Genomic DNA, 23,728 nt, shown 5'->3' on the forward strand with positions numbered 1-23,728 from the left:
CTTAGGAAAACGAGCTCTTGAATGCGCAAAACTAATGCAGATATATTAGAGTATGTGCGGATTCGGAATCCAATCCGGCTCTCCCACATGGTGGTGACATTTGCCGTTTCTGAATCACCAGTGGACAAATTTGAATTGAGCCCATCGAGAATATCTTTCTGTTCACTGAAGATGCAACTCCCGCAATCATTGATCCAAAATTTAAGATGAGCTGGGGCCGGTTAGTTTATACGGTTGGAGCATGTTGCTAATAACGCTGCGACTGAGGGTTCAATCCTCGTACTGTCCAAATGCGGTTACCTCTGTCTGTGGAGCCCGGTTTACGTTATGCTCAGTGGCAATGGCTTTTTCGAACAGCCTGAGTCGCTTCGCGTACTTCTGTACACTCACGATGCCGTTGACAATTTTTCAACTGGGAAAAAGTCTGCCTCCCATCCTGACAAATTGTCCATCTTTTCACACTTCTGTGCCACAAATCGGTCGGTGACATTTGAGCAAACCTTGACCGCTCGACAGCGAAACACATACGGACGACCGGTCAGCTGGATGTCAACTGTGATCATTCCTCTCATTCGCTTCAATGTTTTGTCAATATTCACGTCAGCCAACCTTGTTGCAAGAAATCATACCAGCTTACTTTGACGCACTGCATTCAACCGATCAACACATCGCTTCACACGAATTGATAATGCGCTTCAAACCTAATTTACGCAAATACTGAGTTTTTTCAGAAGAACAGCTATTCGGCTGGAAATCTCGAAACTGGCGGTTCGTTGGTCGTCACGCTCAACACATTAACCGCTCAACATTGTCTTTACGATTTGGCAGAAGGGTGTCTAATGTGTTGCTGATGACAGCGAAAAAGTCGGGATCGGAAGGAAATTCCTTCAGCAAGCATGGATGGAAACTTCATTGAGGAGCCGCCGTGAGGCAACGTATAATATCCCTCGCAACGAGCACGATGCTTTCTCCACATTTTTATGTCATTCCAATTCCCACAGTGTGCCTCGTTATGAAGCGTCGCACGAGAGAGTAAGCAAAAGATAAAATACCAATTCGCTCTCCCCAGTGTGCAGTGGGACCTGTGACATGGGGCTGCTGTGTGACTGTTACTGATAGAAAGAGTTGGATCACAAGGGCAGTTGGGCTGTGTTTTGTTCAGCCTTTCAAATCTTGATGAATTACTCGAAACGTTAAATCGTGTTGAATGACAGCCTTTGGAAATATATTTCTGTTCACTGAAGGTGCAACTCACAGAATCATTGATGCAAAAATCAAATTGAACGGATTCCGGTTAATTCTGCGCTTGAACACACGCCCCCATTTTGCAGCCCTGGCTGCCAGACTTCCAGATGGAGCAAATATTCCACAAATGGCAAATGCATCCAGTCAGCAAAATGGCAACATGTTGACAATATTCCGACTGAATTTCGCAACATATTTTACTATTTTAGCCGAAAAAAATATTTCAAATAAAACAGGGGGGGGTGAACATCAAATGCACGTTGTGATTGCCCCAGCCAAATCCCATGAAAGTCATTTAAAACGAAAATGCCATTCCATCAGGTTGAAGATGCGCGATCAGTCAGCAGTGAAAATTTTAAACTTCTGCACTGAATGATGCAACTCAATAGAAAAACGCAGTTGCTCATCGTGGGCTTCGTTTGCGACGACGGCCGGTTAGCTCAGGTGGTTAGAGCGTGGTGCTAATAACGCCAAGGTCGCGGGTTCAATCCCCGGACTGGCCACATGCGATTACCCGTGTGGGCAGCACCTGTCGCCTTTTCGTCGGCCGAGGCTGATCCGCTTCGCGTTCTTCCACACCGGCAAAGTGCAGCTTTTTTTTCTCCTTGACAACTTTTAAACTGGTAAAATTTCTTCCAACCGTTCTGACAAATTGCCCATCTTTTCAAACTTCTGTGCCACAAATCGAAAGGGCGAATGTGGAAGGTTACGAGACGGGAAAGGAGTTTTCATTGCAAACAGTAGACCGTCCGGAGAAAGATTGAGCGTCATCGAATTAAATTCACAACGGAGTGCTGACATAATGTCCTTCATTTGGCTACGAAATCGTTTATAAAAGCACTGGGATCATGCTCAGGTGGTCACATCTGCAGTTTGACCTCAGTACGGAGCCTGACGGCTGATGCTGCCTGGTCACCACTCTTCAGAAAAGACATTAGGAAGAGGACAGGTGACACTGCCTGGGAGGTTTAAAATGATAAAATAAGTCCGTTATGAGGCGGTGTTGGAGACGTTCGGGTGGTTCCACGTCGAACATAGAAAATTGGAAGATGTCCCAACTCTGATATTCCAGCTGATACGGGATTTCGACAGAGTAAACAGTCAAAATACTCCCCCTCCGCGCAGGTCAATAACTGAAGTTGTCAGGTGCAAATTTGTTGAGAAAACATCTGGAGTGGACAGGCGGACCGGCATCAACTTCACGCAAATTGGTGGGATATGGAACCATTCCACATGGAAAAATGACGGAAGATGCCATCCTTTCCAACGAGTCGTAGTGAAACGGAAATGAGAAATGCGTAGTCAGCAGGATTCGAACCTGCGCGGGGAAACCCCAATGGATTTCTAGTCCATCGCCTTAACCACTCGGCCACGACTACACGGTCCAACGCGCCAGAAATCATACTGATACCCACTCAATAATTCTTAGAGCCGGCCTCCTTGAAGTGATGCTGACCTCTTGTGATGGATACAAATGCGATTAATTTCACTGCTGATGTCATGCGTCTGTCTTCTTTCCCCATGTCGGCTCAATTTCATCTGTCGTCTAACGTCCTTTTCATTCGGATACAGCACATGGGTGGATTGAAACAAACAATTGCAAGCATTCTATATCTGTCCACACACGCAGAACTGGATGGAACATAAACTTTACATCCCAAAATAGCTCCCTTCAAGGCGCCTTAGGAAAACGAGCTCTTGAATGCGCAAAACTAATGCAGATATATTAGAGTATGTGCGGATTCGGAATCCAATCTGGCTCTCCCACATGGTGGTGACATTTGCCGTTTCTGAATCACCAGTGGACAAATTTGAATTGAGCCCATCGAGAATATCTTTCTGTTCACTGAAGATGCAACTCCCGCAATCATTGATCCAAAATTTAAGATGAACTGGGGCCGGTTAGTTTATACGGTTGGAGCATGTTGCTAATAACGCTGCGACTGAGGGTTCAATCCTCGTACTGTCCAAATGCGGTTACCTCTGTCTGTGGAGCCCGGTTTACGTTATGCTCAGTGGCAATGGCTTTTTCGAACAGCCTGAGTCGCTTCGCGTACTTCTGTACACTCACGATGCCGTTGACAATTTTTCAACTGGGAAAAAGTCTGCCTCCCATCCTGACAAATTGTCCATCTTTTCACACTTCTGTGCCACAAATCGGTCGGTGACATTTGAGCAAACCTTCACCGCTCTACAGCGAAACACAGACGGACGACCGGTCAGCTGGATGTCAACTGTCATCATTCCTCTCATTCGCTTCAATGTTTTGTCATTATTCACGTCAGCCAACCTTGTTGCAAGAAATCATACCAGCTTACTTTGACGCACTGCATTCAACCGATCAACACATCGCTTCACACGAATTGATAATGCGCTTCAAACCTAATTTACGCAAATACTGAGTTTTTTCAGAAGAACAGCTATTCGGCTGGAAATCTCGAAACTGGCGGTTAGTTGGTCGTCACGCTCAACACATTAACCGCTCAACATTGTCTTTACGATTTGGCAGAAGGGTGTCTAATGTGTTGCTGATGACAGCGAAAAAGTCGGGATCGGAAGGAAATTCCTTCAGCAAGCATGGATGGAAACTTCATTGAGGAGCCGCCGTGAGGCAACGTATAATATCCCTCGCAACGAGCACGATGCTTTCTCCACATTTTTATGTCATTCCAATTCCCACAGTGTGCCTCGTTATGAAGCGTCGCACGAGAGAGTAAGCAAAAGATGAAATCCCAATTCGCTCTCCCCAGTGTGCAGCGGGACCTGTGACATGGGGCTGCTGTGTGACTGTTACTCATAGAAAGAGTTGGATCACAAGGGCAGTTGGGCAGTATTTTGTTCAGCCTTTCAAATCTTGATGAATTACTCGAAACGTTAAATCGTGTTGAATGATAGCCTTTGGAAATATATTTCTGTTCACTGAAGGTGCAACTCACAGAATCATTGATGCAAAAATCAAATTGAACGGATTCCGGTTAATTCTGCGCTTGAACACACGCCCCCATTTTGCAGCCCTGGCTGCCAGACTTCCAGATGGAGCAAATATTCCACAAATGGCAAATGCATCCAGTCAGCAAAATGGCAACATGTTGACAATATTCCGACTGAATTTCGCAACATATTTTACTATTTTAGCCGAAAAAAATATTTCAAATAAAACAGGGGGGGGGGGGGGGTGAACATCAAATGCACGTTGTGATTGCCCCAGCCAAATCCCATGAAAGTCATTTAAAACGAAAATGCCATTCCATCAGGTTGAAGATGCGCGATCAGTCAGCAGTGAAAATTTTAAACTTCTGCACTGAATGATGCAACTCAATAGAAAAACGCAGGTGCTCATCGTGGGCTTCGTTTGCGACGTCGGCCGGTTAGCTCAGGTGGTTAGAGCGTGGTGCTAATAACGCCAAGGTCGCGGGTTCAATCCCCGTACTGGCCACATGCGATTACCGGTGCGGGCAGAACTATTCGTCGGCAGAGGCTGATCCGCTTCGCGTTCTTCCACATCGGCAAAGTCCAGCTTTTTTTTTTCTCCTTGCCAACTTTTAAAATGGGAAAATTTCTTCCAACCGTTCTGACAAATTGCCCATCTTTTCAAACTTCTGTGCCACAAACCGAAAGGGCGAATGTGGAAGGTTACGAGACGGGAAAGGTGTTTTCATTGCAAAGGGTGGACCGGCGGAGAAAGATTGAGTTCATCTAATTAAATTCACAACGAGTGCTGACATAAAGTCCTTCATTTGGCTCCGAAATCGTTTATAAAAGCACTGGGATCATGCTCAGGTGGTCACATCTGCAGTTTGACCTCAGTACGGAGCCTTACGGCTGATGCTGGCTGGTCACCACTCTTCAGAAAAGACATTAGGAAGAGGACAGGTGACACTGCCTGGGAGGTTTACAATGATAAAATAAGTCCGTTATGAGGCGGTGTTGGAGACGTTCGGGTGGTTCCACGTCGAACATAGAAAATTGGAAGATGTCCCAACTCTGATATTCCAGCTGATACGGGATTTCGACAGAGTAAACAGTCAAAATACTCCCTCTCCGCGCAGGTCAATAACTGAAGTTGTCAGGTGCAAATTTGTTGAGAAAACATCTGGAGTGGACAGGCGGACCGGCATCAACTTCACGCAAATTGGTGGGACATGGAACCATTCCACATGGAAAAATGACGGAAGATGCCATCCTTTCCAGCGAGTCGGAGTGAAACGGAAATGAGTAGTCAGCAGGATTCGAACCTGCGCGGGGAAACCCCAATGGATTTCTAGTCCATCGCCTTAACCACTCGGCCATGACTACACGGTCCAATGCGCCAGAAATCATACTGATACCCACTCAATAATTCTTAGAGCCGGCCTCCTTGAAGTGATGCTGACCTCTTGTGATGGATACAAATGCGATTAATTTCGCTGCTGATGTCATGCGTCTGTCTTCTTTCCCCATGTCGGCTCAATTTCATCTGTCGTCTAACGTCCTTTTCATTCGGATACAGCACATGGGTGGATTGAAACAAACAATTGCAAGCATTCTATATCTGTCCACACACTCAGAACTGGATGGAACATAAACTTTACATCCCAAAATAGCTCCCTTCAAGGCGCCTTAGGAAAACGAGCTCTTGAATGCGCAAAACTAATGCAGATATATTAGAGTATGTGCGGATTCGGAATCCAATCCGGCTCTCCCACATGGTGGTGACATTTGCCGTTTCTGAATCACCAGTGGACAAATTTGAATTGAGCCCATCGAGAATATCTTTCTGTTCACTGAAGATGCAACTCCCGCAATCATTGATCCAAAATTTAAGATGAGCTGGGGCCGGTTAGTTTATACGGTTGGAGCATGTTGCTAATAACGCTGCGACTGAGGGTTCAATCCTCGTACTGTCCAAATGCGGTTACCTCTGTCTGTGGAGCCCGGTTTACGTTATGCTCAGTGGCAATGGCTTTTTCGAACAGCCTGAGTCGCTTCGCGTACTTCTGTACACTCACGATGCCGTTGACAATTTTTCAACTGGGAAAAAGTCTGCCTCCCATCCTGACAAATTGTCCATCTTTTCACACTTCTGTGCCACAAATCGGTCGGTGACATTTGAGCAAACCTTGACCGCTCGACAGCGAAACACATACGGACGACCGGTCAGCTGGATGTCAACTGTGATCATTCCTCTCATTCGCTTCAATGTTTTGTCAATATTCACGTCAGCCAACCTTGTTGCAAGAAATCATACCAGCTTACTTTGACGCACTGCATTCAACCGATCAACACATCGCTTCACACGAATTGATAATGCGCTTCAAACCTAATTTACGCAAATACTGAGTTTTTTCAGAAGAACAGCTATTCGGCTGGAAATCTCGAAACTGGCGGTTCGTTGGTCGTCACGCTCAACACATTAACCGCTCAACATTGTCTTTACGATTTGGCAGAAGGGTGTCTAATGTGTTGCTGATGACAGCGAAAAAGTCGGGATCGGAAGGAAATTCCTTCAGCAAGCATGGATGGAAACTTCATTGAGGAGCCGCCGTGAGGCAACGTATAATATCCCTCGCAACGAGCACGATGCTTTCTCCACATTTTTATGTCATTCCAATTCCCACAGTGTGCCTCGTTATGAAGCGTCGCACGAGAGAGTAAGCAAAAGATAAAATACCAATTCGCTCTCCCCAGTGTGCAGTGGGACCTGTGACATGGGGCTGCTGTGTGACTGTTACTGATAGAAAGAGTTGGATCACAAGGGCAGTTGGGCTGTGTTTTGTTCAGCCTTTCAAATCTTGATGAATTACTCGAAACGTTAAATCGTGTTGAATGACAGCCTTTGGAAATATATTTCTGTTCACTGAAGGTGCAACTCACAGAATCATTGATGCAAAAATCAAATTGAACGGATTCCGGTTAATTCTGCGCTTGAACACACGCCCCCATTTTGCAGCCCTGGCTGCCAGACTTCCAGATGGAGCAAATATTCCACAAATGGCAAATGCATCCAGTCAGCAAAATGGCAACATGTTGACAATATTCCGACTGAATTTCGCAACATATTTTACTATTTTAGCCGAAAAAAATATTTCAAATAAAACAGGGGGGGGTGAACATCAAATGCACGTTGTGATTGCCCCAGCCAAATCCCATGAAAGTCATTTAAAACGAAAATGCCATTCCATCAGGTTGAAGATGCGCGATCAGTCAGCAGTGAAAATTTTAAACTTCTGCACTGAATGATGCAACTCAATAGAAAAACGCAGTTGCTCATCGTGGGCTTCGTTTGCGACGACGGCCGGTTAGCTCAGGTGGTTAGAGCGTGGTGCTAATAACGCCAAGGTCGCGGGTTCAATCCCCGGACTGGCCACATGCGATTACCCGTGTGGGCAGCACCTGTCGCCTTTTCGTCGGCCGAGGCTGATCCGCTTCGCGTTCTTCCACACCGGCAAAGTGCAGCTTTTTTTTCTCCTTGACAACTTTTAAACTGGTAAAATTTCTTCCAACCGTTCTGACAAATTGCCCATCTTTTCAAACTTCTGTGCCACAAATCGAAAGGGCGAATGTGGAAGGTTACGAGACGGGAAAGGAGTTTTCATTGCAAACAGTAGACCGTCCGGAGAAAGATTGAGCGTCATCGAATTAAATTCACAACGGAGTGCTGACATAATGTCCTTCATTTGGCTACGAAATCGTTTATAAAAGCACTGGGATCATGCTCAGGTGGTCACATCTGCAGTTTGACCTCAGTACGGAGCCTGACGGCTGATGCTGCCTGGTCACCACTCTTCAGAAAAGACATTAGGAAGAGGACAGGTGACACTGCCTGGGAGGTTTAAAATGATAAAATAAGTCCGTTATGAGGCGGTGTTGGAGACGTTCGGGTGGTTCCACGTCGAACATAGAAAATTGGAAGATGTCCCAACTCTGATATTCCAGCTGATACGGGATTTCGACAGAGTAAACAGTCAAAATACTCCCCCTCCGCGCAGGTCAATAACTGAAGTTGTCAGGTGCAAATTTGTTGAGAAAACATCTGGAGTGGACAGGCGGACCGGCATCAACTTCACGCAAATTGGTGGGATATGGAACCATTCCACATGGAAAAATGACGGAAGATGCCATCCTTTCCAACGAGTCGTAGTGAAACGGAAATGAGAAATGCGTAGTCAGCAGGATTCGAACCTGCGCGGGGAAACCCCAATGGATTTCTAGTCCATCGCCTTAACCACTCGGCCACGACTACACGGTCCAACGCGCCAGAAATCATACTGATACCCACTCAATAATTCTTAGAGCCGGCCTCCTTGAAGTGATGCTGACCTCTTGTGATGGATACAAATGCGATTAATTTCACTGCTGATGTCATGCGTCTGTCTTCTTTCCCCATGTCGGCTCAATTTCATCTGTCGTCTAACGTCCTTTTCATTCGGATACAGCACATGGGTGGATTGAAACAAACAATTGCAAGCATTCTATATCTGTCCACACACGCAGAACTGGATGGAACATAAACTTTACATCCCAAAATAGCTCCCTTCAAGGCGCCTTAGGAAAACGAGCTCTTGAATGCGCAAAACTAATGCAGATATATTAGAGTATGTGCGGATTCGGAATCCAATCCGGCTCTCCCACATGGTGGTGACATTTGCCGTTTCTGAATCACCAGTGGACAAATTTGAATTGAGCCCATCGAGAATATCTTTCTGTTCACTGAAGATGCAACTCCCGCAATCATTGATCCAAAATTTAAGATGAACTGGGGCCGGTTAGTTTATACGGTTGGAGCATGTTGCTAATAACGCTGCGACTGAGGGTTCAATCCTCGTACTGTCCAAATGCGGTTACCTCTGTCTGTGGAGCCCGGTTTACGTTATGCTCAGTGGCAATGGCTTTTTCGAACAGCCTGAGTCGCTTCGCGTACTTCTGTACACTCACGATGCCGTTGACAATTTTTCAACTGGGAAAAAGTCTGCCTCCCATCCTGACAAATTGTCCATCTTTTCACACTTCTGTGCCACAAATCGGTCGGTGACATTTGAGCAAACCTTCACCGCTCTACAGCGAAACACAGACGGACGACCGGTCAGCTGGATGTCAACTGTCATCATTCCTCTCATTCGCTTCAATGTTTTGTCATTATTCACGTCAGCCAACCTTGTTGCAAGAAATCATACCAGCTTACTTTGACGCACTGCATTCAACCGATCAACACATCGCTTCACACGAATTGATAATGCGCTTCAAACCTAATTTACGCAAATACTGAGTTTTTTCAGAAGAACAGCTATTCGGCTGGAAATCTCGAAACTGGCGGTTAGTTGGTCGTCACGCTCAACACATTAACCGCTCAACATTGTCTTTACGATTTGGCAGAAGGGTGTCTAATGTGTTGCTGATGACAGCGAAAAAGTCGGGATCGGAAGGAAATTCCTTCAGCAAGCATGGATGGAAACTTCATTGAGGAGCCGCCGTGAGGCAACGTATAATATCCCTCGCAACGAGCACGATGCTTTCTCCACATTTTTATGTCATTCCAATTCCCACAGTGTGCCTCGTTATGAAGCGTCGCACGAGAGAGTAAGCAAAAGATGAAATCCCAATTCGCTCTCCCCAGTGTGCAGCGGGACCTGTGACATGGGGCTGCTGTGTGACTGTTACTCATAGAAAGAGTTGGATCACAAGGGCAGTTGGGCAGTATTTTGTTCAGCCTTTCAAATCTTGATGAATTACTCGAAACGTTAAATCGTGTTGAATGATAGCCTTTGGAAATATATTTCTGTTCACTGAAGGTGCAACTCACAGAATCATTGATGCAAAAATCAAATTGAACGGATTCCGGTTAATTCTGCGCTTGAACACACGCCCCCATTTTGCAGCCCTGGCTGCCAGACTTCCAGATGGAGCAAATATTCCACAAATGGCAAATGCATCCAGTCAGCAAAATGGCAACATGTTGACAATATTCCGACTGAATTTCGCAACATATTTTACTATTTTAGCCGAAAAAAATATTTCAAATAAAACAGGGGGGGGGGGGGGGTGAACATCAAATGCACGTTGTGATTGCCCCAGCCAAATCCCATGAAAGTCATTTAAAACGAAAATGCCATTCCATCAGGTTGAAGATGCGCGATCAGTCAGCAGTGAAAATTTTAAACTTCTGCACTGAATGATGCAACTCAATAGAAAAACGCAGGTGCTCATCGTGGGCTTCGTTTGCGACGTCGGCCGGTTAGCTCAGGTGGTTAGAGCGTGGTGCTAATAACGCCAAGGTCGCGGGTTCAATCCCCGTACTGGCCACATGCGATTACCCGTGTGGGCAGGACCTGTCGTCTTTTCGTCGGCAGAGCCTGATCCGCTTCGCGTTCTTCCACATCGGCAAAGTCCAGCTTTTTTTTGCTCCTTGACAACTTTTAAACTGGAAAAATTTCTTCCAACCGTTCTGACAAATTGCCCATCTTTTCAAACTTCTGTGCCACAAGCCGAAAGGGCGAATGTGGAAGGTTACGAGACGGGAAAGGAGTTTTCATTGCAAAGAGTAGACCGGCGGAGAAAGATTGAGCTTCATCTAATTAAATTCACAACGGAGTGCTGACATAATGTCCTTCATTTGGCTACGAAACCGTTTATAAAAGCACTGGGAACATGCTCAGGTGGTCACATCTGCAGTTTGACCTCAGTACGGAGCCTTACGGCTGATGCTGGCTGGTCACCATTCTTCAGAAAAGACATTAGGAAGAGGACAGGTGACACTGCCTGGGAGGTTTACAATGATAAAATAAGTCCGTTATGAGGCGGTGTTGGAGACGTTCGGGTAGTTCCACGTCGATCATAGAAAATTGGAAGATGTCCCAACTCTGATATTCCAGCTGATACGGGATTTCGACAGAGTAAACAGTCAAAATATTCCCTCTCCGCGCAGGTCAATAACTGAAGTTGTCAGGTGCAAATTTGTTGAGAAAACATCTGGAGAAGACAGGCGGACCGGCATCAACATCATGCAGATTGGTGGGATATGTAACCATTCCACATGGAAAAATGACGGAAGATGCCATCCTTTCCAAAGAGTCGCAGTGAAACGGAAATGAGAAATGCGTAGTCAGCAGGATTCGAACCTGCGCGGGGAAACCCCAATGGATTTCTAGTCCATCGCCTTAACCACTCGGCCATGACTACACGGTCCAACGCGCCAGAAATCATACTGATACCCACTCAATAATTCTTATAGCCGGCCTCCTTGAAGTGATGCTGACCTCTTGTGATGGATACAAATGCGATTAATTTCGCTGCTGATGTCATGCGTCTGTCTTCTTTCCCCATGTCGGCTCAATTTCATCTGTCGTCTAACGTCCTTTTCATTCGGATACAGCACATGGGTGGATTGAAACAAACAATTGCAAGCATTCTATATCTGTCCACACACTCAGAACTGGATGGAACATAAACTTTACATCCCAAAATAGCTCCCTTCAAGGCGCCTTAGGAAAACGAGCTCTTGAATGCGCAAAACTAATGCAGATATATTAGAGAATGTGCGGATTCGGAATCCAATCCGGCTCTCCCACATGGTGGTGACATTTGCCGTTTCTGAATCACCAGTGGACAAATTTGAATTGAGCCCATCGAGAATATCTTTCTGTTCACTGAAGATGCAACTCCCGCAATCATTGATCCAAAATTTAAGATGAGCTGGGGCCGGTTAGTTTATACGGTTGGAGCATGTTGCTAATAACGCTGCGACTGAGGGTTCAATCCTCGTACTGTCCAAATGCGGTTACCTCTGTCTGTGGAGCCCGGTTTACGTTATGCTCAGTGGCAATGGCTTTTTCGAACAGCCTGAGTCGCTTCGCGTACTTCTGTACACTCACGATGCCGTTGACAATTTTTCAACTGGGAAAAAGTCTGCCTCCCATCCTGACAAATTGTCCATCTTTTCACACTTCTGTGCCACAAATCGGTCGGTGACATTTGAGCAAACCTTGACCGCTCGACAGCGAAACACATACGGACGACCGGTCAGCTGGATGTCAACTATGATCATTCCTCTCATTCGCTTCAATGTTTTGTCAATATTCACGTCAGCCAACCTTGTTGCAAGAAATCATACCAGCTTACTTTGACGCACTGCATTCAACCGATCAACACATCGCTTCACACGAATTGATAATGCGCTTCAAACCTAATTTACGCAAATACTGAGTTTTTTCAGAAGAACAGCTATTCGGCTGGAAATCTCGAAACTGGCGGTTCGTTGGTCGTCACGCTCAACACATTAACCGCTCAACATTGTCTTTACGATTTGGCAGAAGGGTGTCTAATGTGTTGCTGATGACAGCGAAAAAGTCGGGATCGGAAGGAAATTCCTTCAGCAAGCATGGATGGAAACTTCATTGAGGAGCCGCCGTGAGGCAACGTAGAATATCCCTCGCAACGAGCACGATGCTTTCTCCACATTTTTATGTCATTCCAATTCCCACAGTGTGCCTCGTTATGAAGCGTCGCACGAGAGAGTAAGCAAAAGATGAAATCCCAATTCGCTCCCCCAGTGTGCAGCGGGACCTGTGACATGGGGCTGCTGTGTGACTGTTACTGATAGAAAGAGTTGGATCACAAGGGCAGTTGGGCTGTGTTTTGTTCAGCCTTTCAAATCTTGATGAATTACTCGAAACGTTAAATCGTGTTGAATGACAGCCTTTGGAAATATATTTCTGTTCACTGGAGGTGCAACTCACAGAATCATTGATGCAAAAATCAAATTGAACGGATTCCGGTTAATTCTGCGCTTGAACACACGCCCCCATTTTGCAGCCCTGGCTGCCAGACTTCCAGATGGAGCAAATATTCCACAAATGGCAAATGCATCCAGTCAGCAAAATGGCAACATGTTGACAATATTCCGACTGAATTTCGCAACATATTTTACTATTTTAGCCGAAAAAAATATTTCAAATAAAACAGGGGGGGGGGGGGGGTGAACATCAAATGCACGTTGTGATTGCCCCAGCCAAATCCCATGAAAGTCATTTAAAACGAAAATGCCATTCCATCAGGTTGAAGATGCGCGATCAGTCAGCAGTGAAAATTTTAAACTTCTGCACTGAATGATGCAACTCAATAGAAAAACGCAGGTGCTCATCGTGGGCTTCGTTTGCGACGTCGGCCGGTTAGCTCAGGTGGTTAGAGCGTGGTGCTAATAACGCCAAGGTCGCGGGTTCAATCCCCGTACTGGCCACATGCGATTACCGGTGCGGGCAGAACTATTCGTCGGCAGAGGCTGATCCGCTTCGCGTTCTTCCACATCGGCAAAGTCCAGCTTTTTTTTTTCTCCTTGCCAACTTTTAAAATGGGAAAATTTCTTCCAACCGTTCTGACAAATTGCCCATCTTTTCAAACTTCTGTGCCACAAACCGAAAGGGCGAATGTGGAAGGTTACGAGACGGGAAAGGTGTTTTCATTGCAAAGGGTGGACCGGCGGAGAAAGATTGAGTTCATCTAATTAAATTCACAACGAGTGCTGACATAAAGTCCTTCATTTGGCTCCGAAATCGTTTATAAAAGCACTGGGATCATGCTCAGGTGGTCACATCTGCAGTTTGACCTCAGTACGGAGCCTTACGGCTGATGCTGGCTGGTCACCACTCTTCAGAAAAGACATTAGGAAGAGGACAGGTGACACTGCCTGGGAGGTTTACAATGATAAAATAAGTCCGTTATGAGGCGGTGTTGGAGACGTTCGGGTGGTTCCACGTCGAACATAGAAAATTGGAAGATGTCCCAACTCTGATATTCCAGCTGATACGGGATTTCGACAGAGTAAACAGTCAAAATACTCCCTCTCCGCGCAGGTCAATAACTGAAGTTGTCAGGTGCAAATTTGTTGAGAAAACATCTGGAGTGGACAGGCGGACCGGCATCAACTTCACGCAAATTGGTGGGACATGGAACCATTCCACATGGAAAAATGACGGAAGATGCCATCCTTTCCAGCGAGTCGGAGTGAAACGGAAATGAGAAATGCGTAGTCAGCAGGATTCGAACCTGCGCGGGGAAACCCCAATGGATTTCTAGTCCATCGCCTTAACCACTCGGCCATGACTACACGGTCCAATGCGCCAGAAATCATACTGATACCCACTCAATAATTCTTAGAGCCGGCCTCCTTCAAGTGATGCTGACCTCTTGTGATGGATACAAATGCGATTAATTTCGCTGCTGATGTCATGCGTCTGTCTTCTTTCCCCATGTCGGCTCAATTTCATCTGTCGTCTAACGTCCTTTTCATTCGGATACAGCACATGGGTGGATTGAAACAAACAATTGCAAGCATTCTATATCTGTCCACACACTCAGAACTGGATGGAACATAAACTTTACATCCCAAAATAGCTCCCTTCAAGGCGCCTTAGGAAAACGAGCTCTTGAATGCGCAAAACTAATGCAGATATATTAGAGTATGTGCGGATTCGGAATCCAATCCGGCTCTCCCACATGGTGGTGACATTTGCCGTTTCTGAATCACCAGTGGACAAATTTGAATTGAGCCCATCGAGAATATCTTTCTGTTCACTGAAGATGCAACTCCCGCAATCATTGATCCAAAATTTAAGATGAGCTGGGGCCGGTTAGTTTATACGGTTGGAGCATGTTGCTAATAACGCTGCGACTGAGGGTTCAATCCTCGTACTGTCCAAATGCGGTTACCTCTGTCTGTGGAGCCCGGTTTACGTTATGCTCAGTGGCAATGGCTTTTTCGAACAGCCTGAGTCGCTTCGCGTACTTCTGTACACTCACGATGCCGTTGACAATTTTTCAACTGGGAAAAAGTCTGCCTCCCATCCTGACAAATTGTCCATCTTTTCACACTTCTGTGCCACAAATCGGTCGGTGACATTTGAGCAAACCTTGACCGCTCGACAGCGAAACACATACGGACGACCGGTCAGCTGGATGTCAACTGTGATCATTCCTCTCATTCGCTTCAATGTTTTGTCAATATTCACGTCAGCCAACCTTGTTGCAAGAAATCATACCAGCTTACTTTGACGCACTGCATTCAACCGATCAACACATCGCTTCACACGAATTGATAATGCGCTTCAAACCTAATTTACGCAAATACTGAGTTTTTTCAGAAGAACAGCTATTCGGCTGGAAATCTCGAAACTGGCGGTTCGTTGGTCGTCACGCTCAACACATTAACCGCTCAACATTGTCTTTACGATTTGGCAGAAGGGTGTCTAATGTGTTGCTGATGACAGCGAAAAAGTCGGGATCGGAAGGAAATTCCTTCAGCAAGCATGGATGGAAACTTCATTGAGGAGCCGCCGTGAGGCAACGTATAATATCCCTCGCAACGAGCACGATGCTTTCTCCACATTTTTATGTCATTCCAATTCCCACAGTGTGCCTCGTTATGAAGCGTCGCACGAGAGAGTAAGCAAAAGATAAAATACCAATTCGCTCTCCCCAGTGTGCAGTGGGACCTGTGACATGGGGCTGCTGTGTGACTGTTACTGATAGAAAGAGTTGGATCACAAGGGCAGTTGGGCTGTGTTTTGTTCAGCCTTTCAAATCTTGATGAATTACTCGAAACGTTAAATCGTGTTGAATGACAGCCTTTGGAAATATATTTCTGTTCACTGAAGGTGCAACTCACAGAATCATTGATGCAAAAATCAAATTGAACGGATTCCGGTTAATTCTGCGCTTGAACACACGCCCCCATTTTGCAGCCCTGGCTGCCAGACTTCCAGATGGAGCAAATATTCCACAAATGGCAAATGCATCCAGTCAGCAAAATGGCAACATGTTGACAATATTCCGACTGAATTTCGCAACATATTTTACTATTTTAGCCGAAAAAAATATTTCAAATAAAACAGGGGGGGGTGAACATCAAATGCACGTTGTGATTGCCCCAGCCAAATCCCATGAAAGTCATTTAAAACGAAAATGCCATTCCATCAGGTTGAAGATGCGCGATCAGTCAGCAGTGAAAATTTTAAACTTCTGCACTGAATGATGCAACTCAATAGAAAAACGCAGTTGCTCATCGTGGGCTTCGTTTGCGACGTCGGCCGGTTAGCTCAGGTGGTTAGAGCGTGGTGCTAATAACGCCAAGGTCGCGGGTTCAATCCCCGTACTGGCCACATGCGATTACCCGTGTGGGCAGCACCTGTCGCCTTTTCGTCGGCCGAGGCTGATCCGCTTCGCGTTCTTCCACACCGGCAAAGTGCAGCTTTTTTTTCTCCTTGACAACTTTTAAACTGGTAAAATTTCTTCCAACCGTTCTGACAAATTGCCCATCTTTTCAAACTTCTGTGCCACAAATCGAAAGGGCGAATGTGGAAGGTTACGAGACGGGAAAGGAGTTTTCATTGCAAACAGTAGACCGTCCGGAGAAAGATTGAGCGTCATCGAATTAAATTCACAACGGAGTGCTGACATAATGTCCTTCATTTGGCTACGAAATCGTTTATAAAAGCACTGGGATCATGCTCAGGTGGTCACATCTGCAGTTTGACCTCAGTACGGAGCCTGACGGCTGATGCTGCCTGGTCACCACTCTTCAGAAAAGCCATTAGGAAGAGGACAGGTGACACTGCCTGGGAGGTTTAAAATGATAAAATAAGTCCGTTATGAGGCGGTGTTGGAGACGTTCGGGTGGTTCCACGTCGAACATAGAAAATTGGAAGATGTCCCAACTCTGATATTCCAGCTGATACGGGATTTCGACAGAGTAAACAGTCAAAATACTCCCCCTCCGCGCAGGTCAATAACTGAAGTTGTCAGGTGCAAATTTGTTGAGAAAACATCTGGAGTGGACAGGCGGACCGGCATCAACTTCACGCAAATTGGTGGGATATGGAACCATTCCACATGGAAAAATGACGGAAGATGCCATCCTTTCCAACGAGTCGTAGTGAAACGGAAATGAGAAATGCGTCGTCAGCAGGATTCGAACCTGCGCGGGGAAACCCCAAGGGATTTCTAGTCCATCGCCTTAACCACTCGGCCACGACTACACGGTCCAACGCGCCAGAAATCATACTGATACCCACTCAATAATTCTTAGAGCCGGCCTCCTTGAAGTGATGCTGACCTCTTGTGATGGATACAAATGCGATTAATTTCGCTGCTGATGTCATGCGTCTGTCTTCTTTCCCCATGTCGGCTCAATTTCATCTGTCGTCTAACGTCCTTTTCATTCGGATACAGCACATGGGTGGATTGAAACAAACAATTGCAAGCATTCTATATCTGTCCACACACTCAGAACTGGATGGAACATAAACTTTACATCCCAAAATAGCTCCCTTCAAGGCGCCTTAGGAAAACGAGCTCTTGAATGCGCAAAACTAATGCAGATATATTAGAGTATGTGCGGATTCGGAATCCAATCCGGCTCTCCCACATGGTGGTGACATTTGCCGTTTCTGAATCACCAGTGGACAAATTTGAATTGAGCCCATCGAGAATATCTTTCTGTTCACTGAAGATGCAACTCCCGCAATCATTGATCCAAAATTTAAGATGAGCTGGGGCCGGTTAGTTTATACGGTTGGAGCATGTTGCTAATAACGCTGCGACTGAGGGTTCAATCCTCGTACTGTCCAAATGCGGTTACCTCTGTCTGTGGAGCCCGGTTTACGTTATGCTCAGTGGCAATGGCTTTTTCGAACAGCCTGAGTCGCTTCGCGTACTTCTGTACACTCACGATGCCGTTGACAATTTTTCAACTGGGAAAAAGTCTGCCTCCCATCCTGACAAATTGTCCATCTTTTCACACTTCTGTGCCACAAATCGGTCGGTGACATTTGAGCAAACCTTGACCGCTCGACAGCGAAACACATACGGACGACCGGTCAGCTGGATGTCAACTGTGATCATTCCTCTCATTCGCTTCAATGTTTTGTCAATATTCACGTCAGCCAAGCTTGTTGCAAGAAATCATACCAGCTTACTTTGACGCACTGCATTCAACCGATCAACACATCGCTTCACACGAATTGATAATGCGCTTCAAACCTAATTTACGCAAATACTGAGTTTTTTCAGAAGAACAGCTATTCGGCTGGAAATCTCGAAACTGGCGGTTCGTTGGTCGTCACGCTCAACACATTAACCGCTCAACATTGTCTTTACGATTTGGCAGAAGGGTGTCTAATGTGTTGCTGATGACAGCGAAAAAGTCGGGATCGGAAGGAAATTCCTTCAGCAAGCATGGATGGAAACTTCATTGAGGAGCCGCCGTGAGGCAACGTATAATATCCCTCGCAACGAGCACGATGCTTTCTCCACATTTTTATGTCATTCCAATTCCCACAGTGTGCCTCGTTATGAAGCGTCGCACGAGAGAGTAAGCAAAAGATAAAATACCAATTCGCTCTCCCCAGTGTGCAGTGGGACCTGTGACATGGGGCTGCTGTGTGACTGTTACTGATAGAAAGAGTTGGATCACAAGGGCAGTTGGGCTGTGTTTTGTTCAGCCTTTCAAATCTTGATGAATTACTCGAAACGTTAAATCGTGTTGAATGACAGCCTTTGGAAATATATTTCTGTTCACTGAAGGTGCAACTCACAGAATCATTGATGCAAAAATCAAATTGAACGGATTCCGGTTAATTCTGCGCTTGAACACACGCCCCCATTTTGCAGCCCTGGCTGCCAGACTTCCAGATGGAGCAAATATTCCACAAATGGCAAATGCATCCAGTCAGCAAAATGGCAACATGTTGACAATATTCCGACTGAATTTCGCAACATATTTTACTATTTTAGCCGAAAAAAATATTTCAAATAAAACAGGGGGGGGTGAACATCAAATGCACGTTGTGATTGCCCCAGCCAAATCCCATGAAAGTCATTTAAAACGAAAATGCCATTCCATCAGGTTGAAGATGCGCGATCAGTCAGCAGTGAAAATTTTAAACTTCTGCACTGAATGATGCAACTCAATAGAAAAACGCAGTTGCTCATCGTGGGCTTCGTTTGCGACGTCGGCCGGTTAGCTCAGGTGGTTAGAGCGTGGTGCTAATAACGCCAAGGTCGCGGGTTCAATCCCCGTACTGGCCACATGCGATTACCCGTGTGGGCAGCACCTGTCGCCTTTTCGTCGGCCGAGGCTGATCCGCTTCGCGTTCTTCCACACCGGCAAAGTGCAGCTTTTTTTTCTCCTTGACAACTTTTAAACTGGTAAAATTTCTTCCAACCGTTCTGACAAATTGCCCATCTTTTCAAACTTCTGTGCCACAAATCGAAAGGGCGAATGTGGAAGGTTACGAGACGGGAAAGGAGTTTTCATTGCAAACAGTAGACCGTCCGGAGAAAGATTGAGCGTCATCGAATTAAATTCACAACGGAGTGCTGACATAATGTCCTTCATTTGGCTACGAAATCGTTTATAAAAGCACTGGGATCATGCTCAGGTGGTCACATCTGCAGTTTGACCTCAGTACGGAGCCTGACGGCTGATGCTGCCTGGTCACCACTCTTCAGAAAAGACATTAGGAAGAGGACAGGTGACACTGCCTGGGAGGTTTAAAATGATAAAATAAGTCCGTTATGAGGCGGTGTTGGAGACGTTCGGGTGGTTCCACGTCGAACATAGAAAATTGGAAGATGTCCCAACTCTGATATTCCAGCTGATACGGGATTTCGACAGAGTAAACAGTCAAAATACTCCCCCTCCGCGCAGGTCAATAACTGAAGTTGTCAGGTGCAAATTTGTTGAGAAAACATCTGGAGTGGACAGGCGGACCGGCATCAACTTCAGGCAAATTGGTGGGATATGGAACCATTCCACATGGAAAAATGACGGAAGATGCCATCCTTTCCAACGAGTCGTAGTGAAACGGAAATGAGAAATGCGTCGTCAGCAGGATTCGAACCTGCGCGGGGAAACCCCAATGGATTTCTAGTCCATCGCCTTAACCACTCGGCCACGACTACACGGTCCAACGCGCCAGAAATCATACTGATACCCACTCAATAATTCTTAGAGCCGGCCTCCTTGAAGTGATGCTGACCTCTTGTGATGGATACAAATGCGATTAATTTCACTGCTGATGTCATGCGTCTGTCTTCTTTCCCCATGTCGGCTCAATTTCATCTGTCGTCTAACGTCCTTTTCATTCGGATACAGCACATGGGTGGATTGAAACAAACAATTGCAAGCATTCTATATCTGTCCACACACGCAGAACTGGATGGAACATAAACTTTACATCCCAAAATAGCTCCCTTCAAGGCGCCTTAGGAAAACGAGCTCTTGAATGCGCAAAACTAATGCAGATATATTAGAGTATGTGCGGATTCGGAATCCAATCCGGCTCTCCCACATGGTGGTGACATTTGCCGTTTCTGAATCACCAGTGGACAAATTTGAATTGAGCCCATCGAGAATATCTTTCTGTTCACTGAAGATGCAACTCCCGCAATCATTGATCCAAAATTTAAGATGAACTGGGGCCGGTTAGTTTATACGGTTGGAGCATGTTGCTAATAACGCTGCGACTGAGGGTTCAATCCTCGTACTGTCCAAATGCGGTTACCTCTGTCTGTGGAGCCCGGTTTACGTTATGCTCAGTGGCAATGGCTTTTTCGAACAGCCTGAGTCGCTTCGCGTACTTCTGTACACTCACGATGCCGTTGACAATTTTTCAACTGGGAAAAAGTCTGCCTCCCATCCTGACAAATTGTCCATCTTTTCACACTTCTGTGCCACAAATCGTTCGGTGACATTTGAGCAAACCTTGACCGCTCGACAGCGAAACACATACGGACGACCGGTCAGCTGGATGTCAACTGTGATCATTCCTCTCATTCGCTTCAATGTTTTGTCAATATTCACGTCAGCCAACCTTGTTGCAAGAAATCATACCAGCTTACTTTGACGCACTGCATTCAACCGATCAACACATCGCTTCACACGAATTGATAATGCGCTTCAAACCTAATTTACGCAAATACTGAGTTTTTTCAGAAGAACAGCTATTCGGCTGGAAACCTCGAAACTGGCGGTTCGTTGGTCGTCACGCTCAACACATTAACCGCTCAACATTGTCTTTACGATTTGGCAGAAGGGTGTCTAATGTGTTGCTGATGACAGCGAAAAAGTCGGGATCGGAAGGAAATTCCTTCAGCAAGCATGGATGGAAACTTCATTGAGGAGCCGCCGTGAGGCAACGTATAATATCCCTCGCAACGAGCACGATGCTTTCTCCACATTTTTATGTCATTCCAATTCCCACAGTGTGCCTCGTTATGAAGCGTCGCACGAGAGAGTAAGCAAAAGATGAAATCCCAATTCGCTCTCCCCAGTGTGCAGCGGGACCTGTGACATGGGGCTGCTGTGTGACTGTTACTGATAGAAAGAGTTGGATCACAAGGGCAGTTGGGCTGTGTTTTGTTCAGCCTTTCAAATCTTGATGAATTACTCGAAACGTTAAATCGTGTTGAATGACAGCCTTTGGAAATATATTTCTGTTCACTGGAGGTGCAACTCACAGAATCATTGATGCAAAAATCAAATTGAACGGATTCCGGTTAATTCTGCGCTTGAACACACGCCCCCATTTTGCAGCCCTGGCTGCCAGACTTCCAGATGGAGCAAATATTCCACAAATGGCAAATGAATCCAGTCAGCAAAATGGCAACATGTTGACAATATTCCGACTGAATTTCGCAACATATTTTACTATTTTAGCCGAAAAAAATATTTCAAATAAAATAGGGGGGGGGGGGGTGAACATCAAATGCACGTTGTGATTGCCCCAGCCAAATCCCATGAAAGTCATTTAAAACGAAAATGCCATTCCATCAGGTTGAAGATGCGCGATCAGTCAGCAGTGAAAATTTTAAACTTCTGCACTGAATGATGCAACTCAATAGAAAAACGCAGGTGCTCATCGTGGGCTTCGTTTGCGACGTCGGCCGGTTAGCTCAGGTGGTTAGAGCGTGGTGCTAATAACGCCAAAGTCGCGCGTTCAATCCCCGTACTGGCCACATGCGATTACCCGTGTGGGCAGGACCTGTCGTCTTTTCGTCGGCAGAGCCTGATCCGCTTTGTGTTCTTCCACACCGGCAAAGTGCAGCTTTTTTTTCACCTTGACAACTTTTAAACTGGAAAAATTACTTCCAACCGTTCTGACAAATTGCCCATCTTTTCAAACTTCTGTGCCACAAACCGAAAGGGCGAATGTGGAAGGTTACGAGACGGGAAAGGTGTTTTCATTGCAAAGGGTGGACCGGCCGAGAAAGATTGAGTTCATCTAATTAAATTCACAACGAGTGCTGACATAAAGTCCTTCATTTGGCTCCGAAATCGTTTATAAAAGCACTGGGATCATGCTCAGGTGGTCACATCTGCAGTTTGACCTCAGTACGGAGCCTTACGGCTGATGCTGGCTGGTCACCACTCTTCAGAAAAGACATTAGGAAGAGGACAGGTGACACTGCCTGGGAGGTTTACAATGATAAAATAAGTCCGTTATGAGGCGGTGTTGGAGACGTTCGGGTGGTTCCACGTCGAACATAGAAAATTGGAAGATGTCCCAACTCTGATATTCCAGCTGATACGGGATTTCGACAGAGTAAACAGTCAAAATACTCCCTCTCCGCGCAGGTCAATAACTGAAGTTGTCAGGTGCAAATTTGTTGAGAAAACATCTGGAGTGGACAGGCGGACCGGCATCAACTTCACGCAAATTGGTGGGATATGGAACCATTCCACATGGAAAAATGACGGAAGATGCCATCCTTTCCAGCGAGTCGTAGTGAAACGGAAATGAGAAATGCGTAGTCAGCAGGATTCGAGCCTGCGCGGGGAAACCCCAATGGATTTCTAGTCCATCGCCTTAACCACTCGGCCATGACTACACGGTCCAATGCGCCAGAAATCATACTGATACCCACTCAATAATTCTTATAGCCGGCCTCCTTGAAGTGATGCTGACCTCTTGTGATGGATACAAATGCGATTAATTTCGCTGCTGATGTCATGCGTCTGTCTTCTTTCCCCATGTCGGCTCAATTTCATCTGTCGTCTAACGTCCTTTTCATTCGGATACAGCACATGGGTGGATTGAAACAAACAATTGCAAGCATTCTATATCTGTCCACACACTCAGAACTGGATGGAACATAAACTTTACATCCCAAAATAGCTCCCTTCAAGGCGCCTTAGGAAAACGAGCTCTTGAATGCGCAAAACTAATGCAGATATATTAGAGTATGTGCGGATTCGGAATCCAATCCGGCTCTCCCACATGGTGGTGACATTTGCCGTTTCTGAATCACCAGTGGACAAATTTGAATTGAGCCCATCGAGAATATCTTTCTGTTCACTGAAGATGCAACTCCCGCAATCATTGATCCAAAATTTAAGATGAGCTGGGGCCGGTTAGTTTATACGGTTGGAGCATGTTGCTAATAACGCTGCGACTGAGGGTTCAATCCTCGTACTGTCCAAATGCGGTTACCTCTGTCTGTGGAGCCCGGTTTA

The 23,728-nt window shown here is 45.9% G+C and overlaps 16 non-coding genes across 16 annotated transcripts; 8 read left to right on the top strand and 8 right to left on the bottom strand.

Moving 5' to 3' along the window:
- Positions 1 to 1,674: 1,674 nt before the first annotated feature.
- trnai-aau (transfer RNA isoleucine (anticodon AAU)) lies at positions 1,675 to 1,748 on the top strand. Its single transcript has one exon. It is a non-coding gene; the product is annotated as a tRNA-Ile (tRNA).
- A 794-nt stretch (positions 1,749 to 2,542) lies between these two features.
- On the bottom strand, positions 2,543 to 2,624 carry trnas-aga (transfer RNA serine (anticodon AGA)). Its single transcript has one exon. It is a non-coding gene; the product is annotated as a tRNA-Ser (tRNA).
- A 1,983-nt stretch (positions 2,625 to 4,607) lies between these two features.
- On the top strand, positions 4,608 to 4,681 carry trnai-aau (transfer RNA isoleucine (anticodon AAU)). The gene has a single exon. It is a non-coding gene; the product is annotated as a tRNA-Ile (tRNA).
- Positions 4,682 to 5,459: 778 nt separating this feature from the next.
- trnas-aga (transfer RNA serine (anticodon AGA)) lies at positions 5,460 to 5,541 on the bottom strand. The gene has a single exon. It is a non-coding gene; the product is annotated as a tRNA-Ser (tRNA).
- A 1,976-nt stretch (positions 5,542 to 7,517) lies between these two features.
- trnai-aau (transfer RNA isoleucine (anticodon AAU)) lies at positions 7,518 to 7,591 on the top strand. Its single transcript has one exon. It is a non-coding gene; the product is annotated as a tRNA-Ile (tRNA).
- Positions 7,592 to 8,385: 794 nt separating this feature from the next.
- trnas-aga (transfer RNA serine (anticodon AGA)) lies at positions 8,386 to 8,467 on the bottom strand. The gene has a single exon. It is a non-coding gene; the product is annotated as a tRNA-Ser (tRNA).
- Positions 8,468 to 10,450: 1,983 nt separating this feature from the next.
- trnai-aau (transfer RNA isoleucine (anticodon AAU)) lies at positions 10,451 to 10,524 on the top strand. The gene has a single exon. It is a non-coding gene; the product is annotated as a tRNA-Ile (tRNA).
- A 794-nt stretch (positions 10,525 to 11,318) lies between these two features.
- Positions 11,319 to 11,400, bottom strand: trnas-aga (transfer RNA serine (anticodon AGA)). Its single transcript has one exon. It is a non-coding gene; the product is annotated as a tRNA-Ser (tRNA).
- Positions 11,401 to 13,382: 1,982 nt separating this feature from the next.
- trnai-aau (transfer RNA isoleucine (anticodon AAU)) lies at positions 13,383 to 13,456 on the top strand. Its single transcript has one exon. It is a non-coding gene; the product is annotated as a tRNA-Ile (tRNA).
- A 785-nt stretch (positions 13,457 to 14,241) lies between these two features.
- On the bottom strand, positions 14,242 to 14,323 carry trnas-aga (transfer RNA serine (anticodon AGA)). Its single transcript has one exon. It is a non-coding gene; the product is annotated as a tRNA-Ser (tRNA).
- A 1,976-nt stretch (positions 14,324 to 16,299) lies between these two features.
- trnai-aau (transfer RNA isoleucine (anticodon AAU)) lies at positions 16,300 to 16,373 on the top strand. The gene has a single exon. It is a non-coding gene; the product is annotated as a tRNA-Ile (tRNA).
- A 794-nt stretch (positions 16,374 to 17,167) lies between these two features.
- On the bottom strand, positions 17,168 to 17,249 carry trnas-aga (transfer RNA serine (anticodon AGA)). The gene has a single exon. It is a non-coding gene; the product is annotated as a tRNA-Ser (tRNA).
- A 1,976-nt stretch (positions 17,250 to 19,225) lies between these two features.
- Positions 19,226 to 19,299, top strand: trnai-aau (transfer RNA isoleucine (anticodon AAU)). The gene has a single exon. It is a non-coding gene; the product is annotated as a tRNA-Ile (tRNA).
- A 794-nt stretch (positions 19,300 to 20,093) lies between these two features.
- trnas-aga (transfer RNA serine (anticodon AGA)) lies at positions 20,094 to 20,175 on the bottom strand. Its single transcript has one exon. It is a non-coding gene; the product is annotated as a tRNA-Ser (tRNA).
- A 1,981-nt stretch (positions 20,176 to 22,156) lies between these two features.
- trnai-aau (transfer RNA isoleucine (anticodon AAU)) lies at positions 22,157 to 22,230 on the top strand. The gene has a single exon. It is a non-coding gene; the product is annotated as a tRNA-Ile (tRNA).
- Positions 22,231 to 23,021: 791 nt separating this feature from the next.
- Positions 23,022 to 23,103, bottom strand: trnas-aga (transfer RNA serine (anticodon AGA)). The gene has a single exon. It is a non-coding gene; the product is annotated as a tRNA-Ser (tRNA).
- Positions 23,104 to 23,728: the final 625 nt, after the last annotated feature.

This window comes from Mustelus asterias, chromosome 30 (assembly GCF_964213995.1).
Source record: "Mustelus asterias chromosome 30, sMusAst1.hap1.1, whole genome shotgun sequence".
Lineage (NCBI taxonomy): Eukaryota > Metazoa > Chordata > Chondrichthyes > Carcharhiniformes > Triakidae > Mustelus > Mustelus asterias.